General features: G+C 42.6%; 1 protein-coding gene across 12 annotated transcripts in view; it reads left to right on the forward strand.

The window, feature by feature from the left end:
- The window catches only part of LOC309694488 (disco-interacting protein 2 homolog C), a 204,441-nt gene that overhangs the window by 80,341 nt on the left and 111,967 nt on the right, over positions 1 to 12,133 (forward strand). The window contains exon 1 of one of the 12 annotated variants that reach the window (XM_082514610.1): positions 1,156 to 1,996. The exons of the other annotated variants lie outside the window; for them this stretch is intronic. The gene's annotated coding sequence lies outside the window, so the exon portion shown is untranslated. Of the gene's footprint in view, positions 1 to 1,155; positions 1,997 to 12,133 lie in introns of those variants that run through there. 12 annotated transcript variants of the gene reach the window in all.

Here is a 12,133-nt window from a genome sequence, read left to right on the forward strand (position 1 = left end):
TATCCTTGGTCTGGCTTTGAACAGACTTTGATGAGGACAAACGGTGAAACAGCTGCACGGCCTTCGTTTTAGGTTTTCACTGAGGCAGTAAGAGGACAGGCTGAACACAACTCGTGCTGTCTCTTCATGCAAATACTTTTGGTTTGACGAGTCGAGTCCAACAACATCCGCCCAAAATTTAAAAACAATAATAATAATTATTATTGCAAAAGGTCCAAGGATCTGTTCCTGGACTTTTAAATTCATATTTGGACTAAATCCATACTCCTCAAGATCTCAGAACATAAAAAAATAATGCTTTATAATGGTGACATTATCTTCAGTTCGATCAGGTTTGGCATTTCCATACAGGGCTGTGGTTTTTCATCATATTTCCTGATAAATCAGGAGACTCCGTTTATCTTTAAAACATCCCTTTGCAATCAGTAAATCTCACTCTGCGTGTCAGGCTGTGTTTGTGGGGGTTTTAGGATGTAGTGGATGCAGTGGAGTGGATTTTCAAAAAGTTTCCAGAATCAAAAGAAGGAACTAAAAATGGTAAATTACTGTTAAATCTCAAATCCCATCCTGGCCTCTGCTGTCTGCTTTTAATGTTGGTCATTGAAAGTAATCCTTTTATGTTAGGGACGAATGAGAAATGTTTATGAAATTGGCATACAGTAATGTAAAAATACTGGTTTGTGGTGTTTAAACTGTCCCTTTCATGTTTTTTCTTATTTCCTGTCCAGTTATATGCTGCTACAGCAGCTCCTGGCTTGTCTTTTTTTAAACAATCATATGTTTTTGTACAATATCATAGCGATATCTCCAATACGGCCACACCAGGAACGCTGAGTGAGCACAGGAGGCGAAATGAGCTCGAGACAGAATGAAGTGAGGGGCTGTATAAGAAAAATAAAGAATGTTTTGCTTCATGCATCATCGGCACTCAATAAGATGTTAAATTTATTTTTTTGTGCCAAGACAAACTGTCATGATTGAAGGTTTGCTCCCCCTTTTTTTAAAATCCTGCGATTTCCAAGACTTCCAGTGTCACAAAGTTGTGAGTCAGTCCGTCCTTCAGTGCAGGTGTGAACACCTCCTGAATAGGGCTGGGCCATATTATACCGTTCACGGTAATACCGGTATAATGTTAGGCAACGATAGGAAAATGAAATATCGCGATAGAATGGGAGTAAAACGCGCATGCGCAGTGCCTTTGTTTTCATACGCACATGGCCGATTGTTGAGTGAAACAGATGAACCAGAATTGGTTTGTAAAAATGGTGCAACTTCCGTGATGTGGAACTGGTTTGGTGTTTGTCCGTCAGATACACAACAAAGCACATTTTTTTGCAGAACATACAAGCGGCCGTCGTTATTGTCATATTTGTCGGACTAAGATGCTCTTAAATCTGGGAGTAATCTGGGTCCTAAACTCCGTATGCTTCAGGTCAAACGAACACTGCAGCATCACTGAGCGTTAAAAACTGTCTAAATTCTTTCATCTTTAATAAAACGATCAGCATTGCTGCTTTACCAGGTGTAACTATAAAGTTTAACTTCCAGGCATCCATGAAAACAAAAGTTATTACATTTAACGGAGTTAGAAGTTAGCAGGAAGCTAGCGGAAGTTAGCTCGCTAGTTTTGCTAGTTACCTAAGCATGATATAGCATGTTCTGACTGAGAGATTTCTGAAAAAAATCAAACGTACAGCTCTGCTATCACTTCCAACATAAATGAAGACAGGAAACTAAACAGCAGTGACGTTTGTAGGGTTACTGAAGTTGGGCTAGCTGGTATATAATGATGTGCTACGTGATCGCTAGCGACACAGCTATGTTAGCATAACATAAACAGTGAAGCTGGAGGACGAACACTAACACTTTTCCACTTATAAAAGTTAACGTGAAGGTTCTTCATGGTTAGAGACAAATGCAATCGCATGGCAGGATGCTGTAAACGGACCAAACTTCAGTCAGGAGAACAACTGAGATAATCCATCCACTATACGAGGTTAGTCATTAATATACTGCAGCAACATGGGAATAGAGCAGCTGCCAGAGAATTCAACATTAATGAATCAATGGTACAGAAGTGGAGGAAGCAAGAAGAATGAGTTTAATAAAGTTTGATTTATCTGACTGCTTTGTTTCGCTTAATGTGCCTTATAATCCCGTGCACCTTATGGTCCGAAAAATGCGTACTGCACACTGCAGTTTAATGTTGCAAAGCACCTCTTTTTAACTTCAGTGGATATTATACATGGTTATGCTCAGGATATGTCAGCCCATTTCTACTGGAAATGCCTTTTGGTTAAACTTTCAGCAAGGAATTTGCATTTGCACTGTTAAATTTTTATAAAGCTTTAATGTACATAAAAACCAGCTTCTTGTTTAAGTGAAAATAAATGGAAGGTTGTCTTTTTGCGCTAGTAATGTTGTGGAGTTGTATTTTGTCTCGCATCAATTATATCATCGGTTATATCGTTATCGCAAATTTTCAAATATATATCGTGATAAATATTTTTGGCCATATCGCCCTGCTCTACTCCTGAATAGCAAAAAGCAAGCACACTGCAGTGTAGCATCAGCGCTTGAGCAGGAAACTGTGTCAGTGCACACTCTCAGAGCCACAAACACCACCTGTTGATCTCGCTGTGACGATGGCGACGGCTGCCTCTTGTTGTGCAGCTGGGTGTATTTGCAGCAGAGCGCCCGCTCCTCTTAGATGCGGCTCATCAGTATGCGTCGGGGTTTGGTTGACGAGTCTGGAACATGTCGCTGCGGTGAACACGTCACAAATCATGACTGCGGCGCTGTCTTCTTCTCCTTCTCGCCTCAGCTCGATCGATCGGTCCGATTTTTGCCCGTGCATGAAACGGACCGGCTGCTGTGAGCCAGGTTGTGTTACGGTGTGCGTTTCCCTCTTCCTGTCTGTTTCGTTATCTTTAGCTGCATCATTCGCTCGCCTCCCCTCAATTCAAGTGAATTCAATTCATTAGAATTCATTGCCATGAATGTTACATGACCTGAAAACAGGGCTGGGTATATATGACTGTAGATGTACGACACACATGTTGGAGAGCCTTTCTTCTTCTTCTTTTCTTTTTACTCTTTTTTGCGTCTCCTCGTCTCTCTGTGAAGCTGTGGCTCGTGGGAGCGGCCCCGAGCGACCCTGTGGGATAAATCCATTTTAGAAACCCGAAATCCTGACAGGTAGTTTTTTTTTTTTTCTGCATGAGAAAGTGAGAGAGAGGGTGAAAACGACGGAGGAGTGCGTGCATGTGCAAACACACATTCAGCAGGGAGCAGAGAGGGAAGCAGGCAGGAGCCTCCCAGGCATTTTACTCATGTAGAGAATGTAATGAAATCTGAGCCACTCTTCCTCCCCTCTTCTCCTCCTCCTCTTTTTCCTCACTCCCCTCATCCTCCTCCTGCTCTACAAATATGGCAGTGAGAGGACAGCAGAAAAAGGCACAAGCTTTGGTTGGTGAAGCTTGTGGTAATTGTTAACTCACTGGCTTATTGTGTCGTGTTCACAGGAGAGGCTTTATTGGTTTAGTGGGTGTGATTGATTATTCTGATTCGCTCAAAGGAAGACCTGATGATTGGTTACTGTCACATATAGTATGACATCATGTGGCAGCACATTCAACCGTGACAATATACTCGTATTGACTGTCAGTGGATCTCAGAGTGATGAGTAACATTTAGAGGCACTTTGCGTTGTTGTGATATTCAGACTTGAACTTTTTTCGGGAGCATGTGTTGCAAATTTTAGCAAATTAGGAAGCATAATTTTACTGTTCTCGTTACTCTTCAGCTTCATTCAGCAGCGATTTGTGACGCCTTAAAAGTTAGCATCCCGTCTGTGTTTTCAGAAGTTGCATTAAAGTTGTTTTCACTCTAAACGTCTTATAAATTGTTTAATTTGAGTGAGTATTACAGGCCCAAAGAGCATTGTTTGGTGGTTTAATAGAATTGTTTGCTTTTGGATGGACCCGACCCCTGTGGGAACTAATTACCCATAATAAACTATATTAAAAAAAGGAGTTTAAACCAGCTCTACCTCGACCTGCTACAGATGGGAAATGCCTGCATCTTGCTGCAGCAGCGTTAATGTGTCGTGGTTGGGGACAATTTTAGCAGGATTCTTTCTTTCACTTAAGCTTCTTCAGTTCTAAGAACAAGTGGTGGAGAGTCTCAGGTATTTAAACCTTAGTGGGAGTTTCCCCTCGAGAGGATTGTTGACCCGCTATTGATCATGTGCCTCATCACATGATCCAAGTGGTGAAACAGTGTGTGGGTCATTATCAGCAGAGGTTTCAGGTGAAACCAGACCTGCAGGATTAACGTGTTCTTTCATATTGTTTACACCAAATTCTGTGTCGTGGTCTTAGTCATGCTTTCTGTAACCCTTTTGGACCTTTCTCTGTAAACCAGGGGTCGGGAACTCCAGGCCTCGAGGACCGGTGTCCTGCAGGTTTTAGATGTGTCCTTGATCCAACACAGCTGATTTAAATGGCTAAATTACCTCCTCAACATGTCTTGAACTTCTCCAGAGGCCTGGTAATGAACTAATCCTTTGATTCAGGTGTGTTGACCCAGGGTGATATCTAAAACCTCCAGGACTCCGGCCCTCGAGGCCTGGAGTTCCCCCATCCCTGCTGTAAACCAGAGAGATGTTTGTGCGGTAGATCAGCAGTACTGCACAATCTCACACCAACAATAGGTTGTCTTGACCACGCCTCCATACCTAAATGCTTTAGGTTGCTACCATGTGATTGGCTAATTAGATATTTGCGTTAACAAGTAGTGGAAGAAGTGTTACAATGTGTCAATGAGTGTAAAGATCAGATAAAAATAAGACCATAGCAGCATTTAAAAAGGGACCTGACCTTCAAAGGTCAGATTTAAGAAAAGGGGAACTACTTCCATCCTAATCAAACTGAAATGTCCCAGTGAAACCACACCAGTAACATTGTTGATCATCACTGCGTACGTGAGAACCAAACTGTGTGTAAATCCCCAGCTCACAGATGGAGCTCCTTTGCGTTTCTAACCCCTGGAATAGAAGATGCTAACTACGTTTCAGACAGGGATTACATTTTGCTCTGTGTAACCGTTGCAACAAACCTTCCTCCGATGAGTCGGCCTGATACACTCGTCCACTCTGGACTTACAAGGATTAACAGTGTATGTCCCAAACCTCTCACTTTCCTTTAATTTCTGCCTCAGGCTCTTGGGCCCTTCCTCCTGTCTGGGCTGTGCCCCGAGCTTTACACAGTCCAACCGTCATATCAACACTTATTTGCTGTCTGTGAGGAAACCGATGTTATGATTTCTGCTGAAATTGAAAAAGGATTTGTCTTGGCTTCAGTTACTTATTAGAAAGAAAAAAAGTACCTAAGGCTTGGACAGGGTCAGCTGACATGTAGGAAGTAACGGTAATGAAATCAGGGAATTAAAAACTGGTTTGAGGTCCTCGGTGATGAGTCTCTTATGGGACGTGATGATCGGTGTCTCTGAAAGGTTGCTGGTCTGATAACTGATGCTGGCATGTGTTGATGTAGAGTACAATAATAGATTATTGGAGGAATGCAGATAAATTAAGCAATATTAAGACTGTCCCTTTAATCGAACGACCTCTAGTTAGAATCTGCACGTGTTTACTTTGCTCTGCCAAAGCAGGAAAACGCCTCCTTACAAAAAAAATGGTTTGTCTATTCTGACGTCTCTCTTTATTAGCGTCTTGTTAGGTTTCTTCAACCATAATCACATAAACAGATACCTGTAGCTGGATGTGTGCGGAGGCTGCATTCCACCTGTCACTTTTTGAAGAGCAGCTGGAGGAGACGTTATGGGAACAACGGAGGGACGAGGAGGGATTTCTTCCCAGTGCGCTCCCCCTCTGTCAGCTCTCCTAAAACACCATCCTTCCCCACATCAAATCATTTTGCTGGATTTTTATTATTTTCACCTTTTTTTCCCCGTCTTTCTTTTCTTTTTTTTTTTTTGTCTTTTAACCGAGGTGAATGAGAAGGTGGCGGACACCATGTGAGGAGGTGGGTGGTGGTTTATGGATCTTAATGGGCTCATCTAAATGTAAATGAGTACCGAGGAGTACACAGGATGTCTCTTTCTAACGGTCTGCTGCTGGGAAAGCAGAATGTTTAGAAAGAGGTAAATTGTGTTGAGTTGCAGAGTTCGTCTGAGCTCATTTTAAAGGCAAGACTGAGGACGGGCACCCAGAGGTGCTGTGTGTGTCATTTTACCATCACTTACTTATGATAACATCAGTTTGGAGACATTAGAGTAAAGACACAGGATTTGTCCTAAGAGATTTTGAGCCTGTGTGTCAGATCAAGAGACTCTGAGGTTTCAGCCTGCACTGCATAAAACAGAGCGGGCACTTACTGGACGGGTTGGCAGGAGGCACACTGGCAACAGCACTAACAGCTGACCACCTGTTTTGAATAAATACTGGCTGTTAACAGCTCCATTGATCTTCTGTTACAGGCTGAGTTTATAGAAGAGGTGTAACCTTAACATTTCCATGTGGATTTGTGTTAAGAAGGTTTCAAACAGCCATATTTGAAATAAGCCTGTTGACTGTTTTACCCAATTAAAGAGCAGAAAAGAAGGGCCACAGATTCCTAAATCTGCCCTTAGATGGAGGTACGGTTCTGGCTGTGAGGCTCGAAGGTGTTTAGTTTAAGTTCACAGATGACTAAGAACAAAGACGAAAACAGTTTATTATGGTCTGTTAGTTCTGGAGAAGAGACTATTTGGGATATACCAACTGTGAAATTCTGATTCAGGGATGTTTAACTTAACCAGCTGACCCACAACGATGTTTTTCTTGTGCTTTTCTTTGTTTTGTTTTTCCCGGGAATCAGAATATTTTATCATTAAAAAAAAAAACTATTGAACTATATGTTTGGTTTTGCTGCTGGAGTCCATCAGACTGTTTGTGTCGGGGTGGGTTTGCTGACACATGTAGAAGTACACCATCGTGTTTCCAGCTCGAAAAGATTGTTAAAATGAGTCCATGTTGGAATCACAACAGTAGAATAAAACTTCTGAAGGATCTTTATGAACTGAGTTTCTTTTCATGTAATTTCTGTGAACTTGTATCTGTATTAGTCTGCTGTAGTTCATGCACAGCTGTTCCCACAGTATATATTTCCAAGACAAGAGAAATATTACTTATATTTCATTGAGGATTGTAATGCTAATATATTGCTGTATTATATTGCTCTTATTGCACTAAAGACACTATCTGGTATAAAATAGTCATAATTTGTGTATATTTGACCAATGAATGACCAGCTGCTGTGTTAGCAGGTCAAACAGGGATTTGGGTTGTTGATATCTGCCCACCACTGCAGATACAACCACCCATGGCCTGCCTGCCTGAGTGTGTGTGTGTGTCATGGGGATTAGCTACATTAGCCATGTTAGATACACACATGTGGCTGGCACAGATGCTGTGGAAACTCAATCTGTACAGTTGGAACGATTGGGGTCACCAGAGGTGGTTGAGCGCCAGCTGTGTGTGTGTGTGTGTGTGTGTGTGTGTGTGTGTGTGTGTGTGTGTGTGTGTGTGCCCCTGCTGGTATAATTAAGGCATAGCTAAGGTTTCTGGGATCCCAGTTGCCAGAGCCCAGTCTGAGGCATTCACGGCTGCAGGGTGACGTCTAGCTGCAGTTGCTGCTGCTGTTGTTACTTAATCCAAATGAGAGGGAAACAAAGTGCAGCAACACCGTAAACTATTCAAACTATGTTGGACTGTTTGATGTTTTTGTCTTAATTTGTTGCAGATGATGTTTCCCGCTTTTACGGCCTGAAATACACATGGAGCGAACACGCTGAGGCACGGTGCACTAATTATTACCATCACATGATGTTTATTTCTTCACTAACAGCCCGATAGTCTCGAGTCTGGTGTTTACATTTGAAGTGCTAAATGTTACCTGAATTTATCTCAGTTTAGCAGCTAATGTTTAGGCGTGGTTTTTAATTCGGCACGGTCTAGCACAGGGGATGTCAAACATAAGGCCAGGGGACCATAATCGGCCTGGCGAAGACTTTAATCCAGCCCCACAGGACTGCTTTTTAAAATGTGAAGAAAGACAAAGATTTTGGACTTATAAGTGTGTTTTAATGTATTTTACAGCTTTATCTTTACTGATAAAGACCTCCCACATGACCATTAATGCTACACCAAAGTAATTAGTTAATAGAAAAGTTAAATGGTGGAGAATTTTCTGTAAATGAACAAAAACTTTCAGTTTTTTCAGCTCATGGTGTAAATTGAGTTTGAGATTCTGGTCCAGACTGTAACTTTAATCATCCTGACTTCATCATTAAATCCTAAATAGTCCAGAGTTTTATTCCTGAATAAAAGTGCAGATTTCTTCAGTGTGACTTTGGCATCGCTCTCTTCATGGATGAGTTTGAGGGAAAAAATGCTCCCTTTTTTCTATCTGATATTTTAAATAAATCATTATTTAACTTAAATTGTTCTGTTGTTGCCTCTTAACATGCAAAATGACTTTCATTCTCAGTGAGGATGGCGTCTTTTTCTGAGTACTCGTGCTAATATCCGGTTTCTGCACTCAAACCAAAAATATCCTCTTTTTTTCTTCACGTCTTTGAAAAAGAAGAAGAGTGAAAGGTTTTGAGGTGTTTTTGATGTGCTAAGTGTTCTGTCGAGTAAATCCTGTGATCCTTCCTCTGCACGATCTTATTATTTTCTCCTTCCTCGTCTTCACCATCAGCTCACCCTGCAGGCCATTTTTCAAATACCATTGCGACTGAATCTGAGCTTTTGCCGTGTTTCACACCCAGTTCCTGTGGTCGCATCAGACTCCTCTGGCAGTCACACCCTTGGATTTCCCGCTTGTGCAGCCGCACAGCTTCAAATCTGCTCTGAACTGTAGGAATCTGGGATAAACTGAAGGTTGACTCGTTGAAGGGAAAATGTGCTGCTTTCAGTGTCATTTCTGCTTATAGAAGATCACATTTTTTTTTCTTCAGTCTTCCGTCCACATGAATTCCACTTCAGCTGTAAAATGACGGCGCACTCTGCTGCCAGACTCACTCATTATCTCGTTGCACAGAGAGAAGAAAACTTTTTCCTCCTTTTTGAAGGAGTTTCGGGAAAGTCGATGAGACGTCTCGTCCACCCATCCAACGCAAACCGACTCCAAACTCATCTGCCCGCTTTGCTCTGTGGCAGCTGGCATTTCTTCCTCTCTGGTTGTCTAATATTTATGGTTGCAGCCATGTTTGATTTGGGCTTACGCCTGTTTCTGTGCTCCAGCGTTCTCCAACACATTGAGCAGTGTTGGAGTCTATTAGCAGCGGTTGTGTGAAAGCAATCCGAACAACCAAAGTGGGATGGAGGGATATGAGAAGGCAGAGGGAAAAAAGATTCATAAACAAAAAGAGGCCTCTGTGCTGCTGCAGAGGAGGAACGGCGTCTTCTCGAGTGAGAAACTGAGTGGTAGTTTTAAAGGGCCGCACTCCTCTCAGATTAAAACCACATTGTTTTAGCAGCACACGCTGGTATTTCCTCTCAGTCGGGCCGCTCAGAGCTTCTGGGTGGAGCACGGGAGGGGGGAACGCGAGTGCCTAAGCAGCACTGCAGCTGACTATCAACAGCAGCACATGGAAATGCCTCGGCTGCTCCCACTGTGCCAGGCTAGAAACAACTGTAATATTCTAGAGAGACAGACATCGCCAGTCATTAGGTCCTGGAGGGCTGAAGGGTGCTCTGGTTGAGGTTCCCCGGCTCCATCTGTCAGCTGGAATAAAATTCAAATGCAATTCTGGCTAGCTCGGGTTTGCAGGGATCCCTGTAACACGGGCAAACCACAGCTTGTTGCATTTCTGTGTATCAGTTTTCATGTCATTTCGGCTGAAAATGGGAATGATCTTGCACCTCCTATCTCTCAGATCAGTTAAACAGCTTCAGAATAACACTGATTTGATCATTTGCTGGGCCAGATGTGTGCACACCTCTGACTTTTATTTATCTTTAAAATGAGCTGCTTCTGAAATCTGCAGTAATAAAACCATGTGGCTGGTGTGTTGAAGATGCCTCTGCTGCTGCCAGCACAGCTTGGACCAGTCGGTTCATGGATTCCGGACTTTACGGGGTGTCCTGCTGTGCCTGGCACGAGGATGCTGGCAGTGAATGGTTTGGGGATTGTGGATTGCAGGGTGAGGCATAAGCATGGACTGGGCTCGTTCCAGTGCTTCCAGTTTTTGTGGCGTGGGTGCAAGGTTTTCCCAGCAGAGCACTGAAGAAGAGATGAGTGGTATTGACTTCAAGTGTTAGTGGTCTTAATGTTGTAGTTAATTATTAGTTATTAGCCATAGTTACTCACTTAGATGGTCTGGTTAGAAACACCACCAACAAAGTTGGTGGTGTTTCTATCTGATATTTATCACATTAAACAAACTCCTTATAAAACAGATGGACACAGTAAATGTCTATGTAGTCAGTTTTACATAATATACATAATATACAGTTTTAATAACTTAAGCAGTTAGACCAAAGTCCTCCTTTGATGCTTTATGCTGACTAGTGACTGCAGCCTAGTGGCTCACGTTATTACCCAGAATGCCATTTGGCAGTAAACACTGTAGCACCGATTCTGCGATTTCTGGCCGGAGATGCGTTAGTTCCCATGAGCGTTCAGGAAGAGCTCGCCGTATCTGGTGTCTGGCTGTGAAAAGCTAAAGTGGTGTTTTCACAGATCCGGTGGATTACACAGTTGTATGTGTCTATATGTGAGCATATGTGTAATCTTCAGGGATTAAGATGACTCCAGTCCAGCCAGAGCAGAGGGATTGTGGGCAGCTGTGATTGTGGACAGCGAGGTTTAAAAACCCCAAACAGCGATTTTAATCCAAAGCTGAGAGGAAAACTGTAACAATCCTCACACAAGCTTATTTTTCTAACCGTTAGCACAACCCCTGCTCTAAAGGGCTTATGATCGGTTTAACCTGGAGATTTATTTACCCATTGAAAGCTAACTGAGCACACATGTTCTTTTCCAGCAACGCCCTGCTCCAGAACTCAAACATTTACACAGCCAGTCGTCTGCCGGAGGCCAGCGAGCTTCTCGACTGGAGCCAACTGGGACATGTTTATTATTGAAAGAGTCCATGACGGGATGGTAGCTGCTAAGAGTCTCAATAGTCTCTTTCCACACCCAAACTTTCTAACCACGTGTAGACATTTGAACTATTAACCTCAGGTATTCTGAACTTTTAGCGCCTGATCGGCACCTTTTGCTTTGAAAAGTCCAGCCATGTCTACCCAGAGCTATAATGCACTTCATTCACATACTCATATACTTAATTATATTATATGCTACTATAAACTAAAAGCAGTGTTGCCGAAGCAGTATGCTACACTGATTGGCCACGAGACTGCTGCTGCTTTATAAACAAAAACAATTTACCTGCTTGTCACTGATTATGTGTCCTTGTTGCAGATGTTCAGTTGCTGTATATGTGTATAGTTACAGGTACGTGTTTTTGTACGAGTGTCACCTGTCTGAGTTGTATCATCGGTGACCTGAAGTTGTTCTCTAGCTCTTGTATGATGTTCTTTACATGTAGCGGATGACTGAGTGAGTAAAGTCGCCCTTTGGCTTGTGGTACACGTTTGAAGATCTATTAATGAGGCTTTTGTTACCTTCTTATTTTAAAAGTTGAAGATGTTCGGATAAAAGCGGACACGTCGGCAAGTTTTCAGCTAACAGTAGCACTAGCTAGCCTGCTATCTGTCAGCTGGTTTTAATGCGTTTTCCACATTGCTGTGACACACCCCTTTATCCATTCATGCATACACAGAGGGTTGCTGTAACCTTTTAAATTCATGGATCAATATAACGTTTTACTTTCAAAACTTACGATGGTCCCTGTGCTCAGTGTCCCCCTCCCCTTTGGTTGTTCCACACTTCTGCCAGCATGTCTGGAGTCACTGGAACCACTGCTGTTGTTGTGCTGCTACTTGTGAATCCCTTCTTTTTAACCGTACACGTTTCCATTGTTATTGGTGACCAGCTGCGTTTGTTTAATCATGCTGCAGAACTTCAGAGAGGTAAAAACCTTAATAATAAACTGTCCT

The sequence above is a fragment of the Aulonocara stuartgranti genome (assembly GCF_965226115.1).
Source record: "Aulonocara stuartgranti genome assembly, chromosome: 18".
NCBI lineage: Eukaryota > Metazoa > Chordata > Actinopteri > Cichliformes > Cichlidae > Aulonocara > Aulonocara stuartgranti.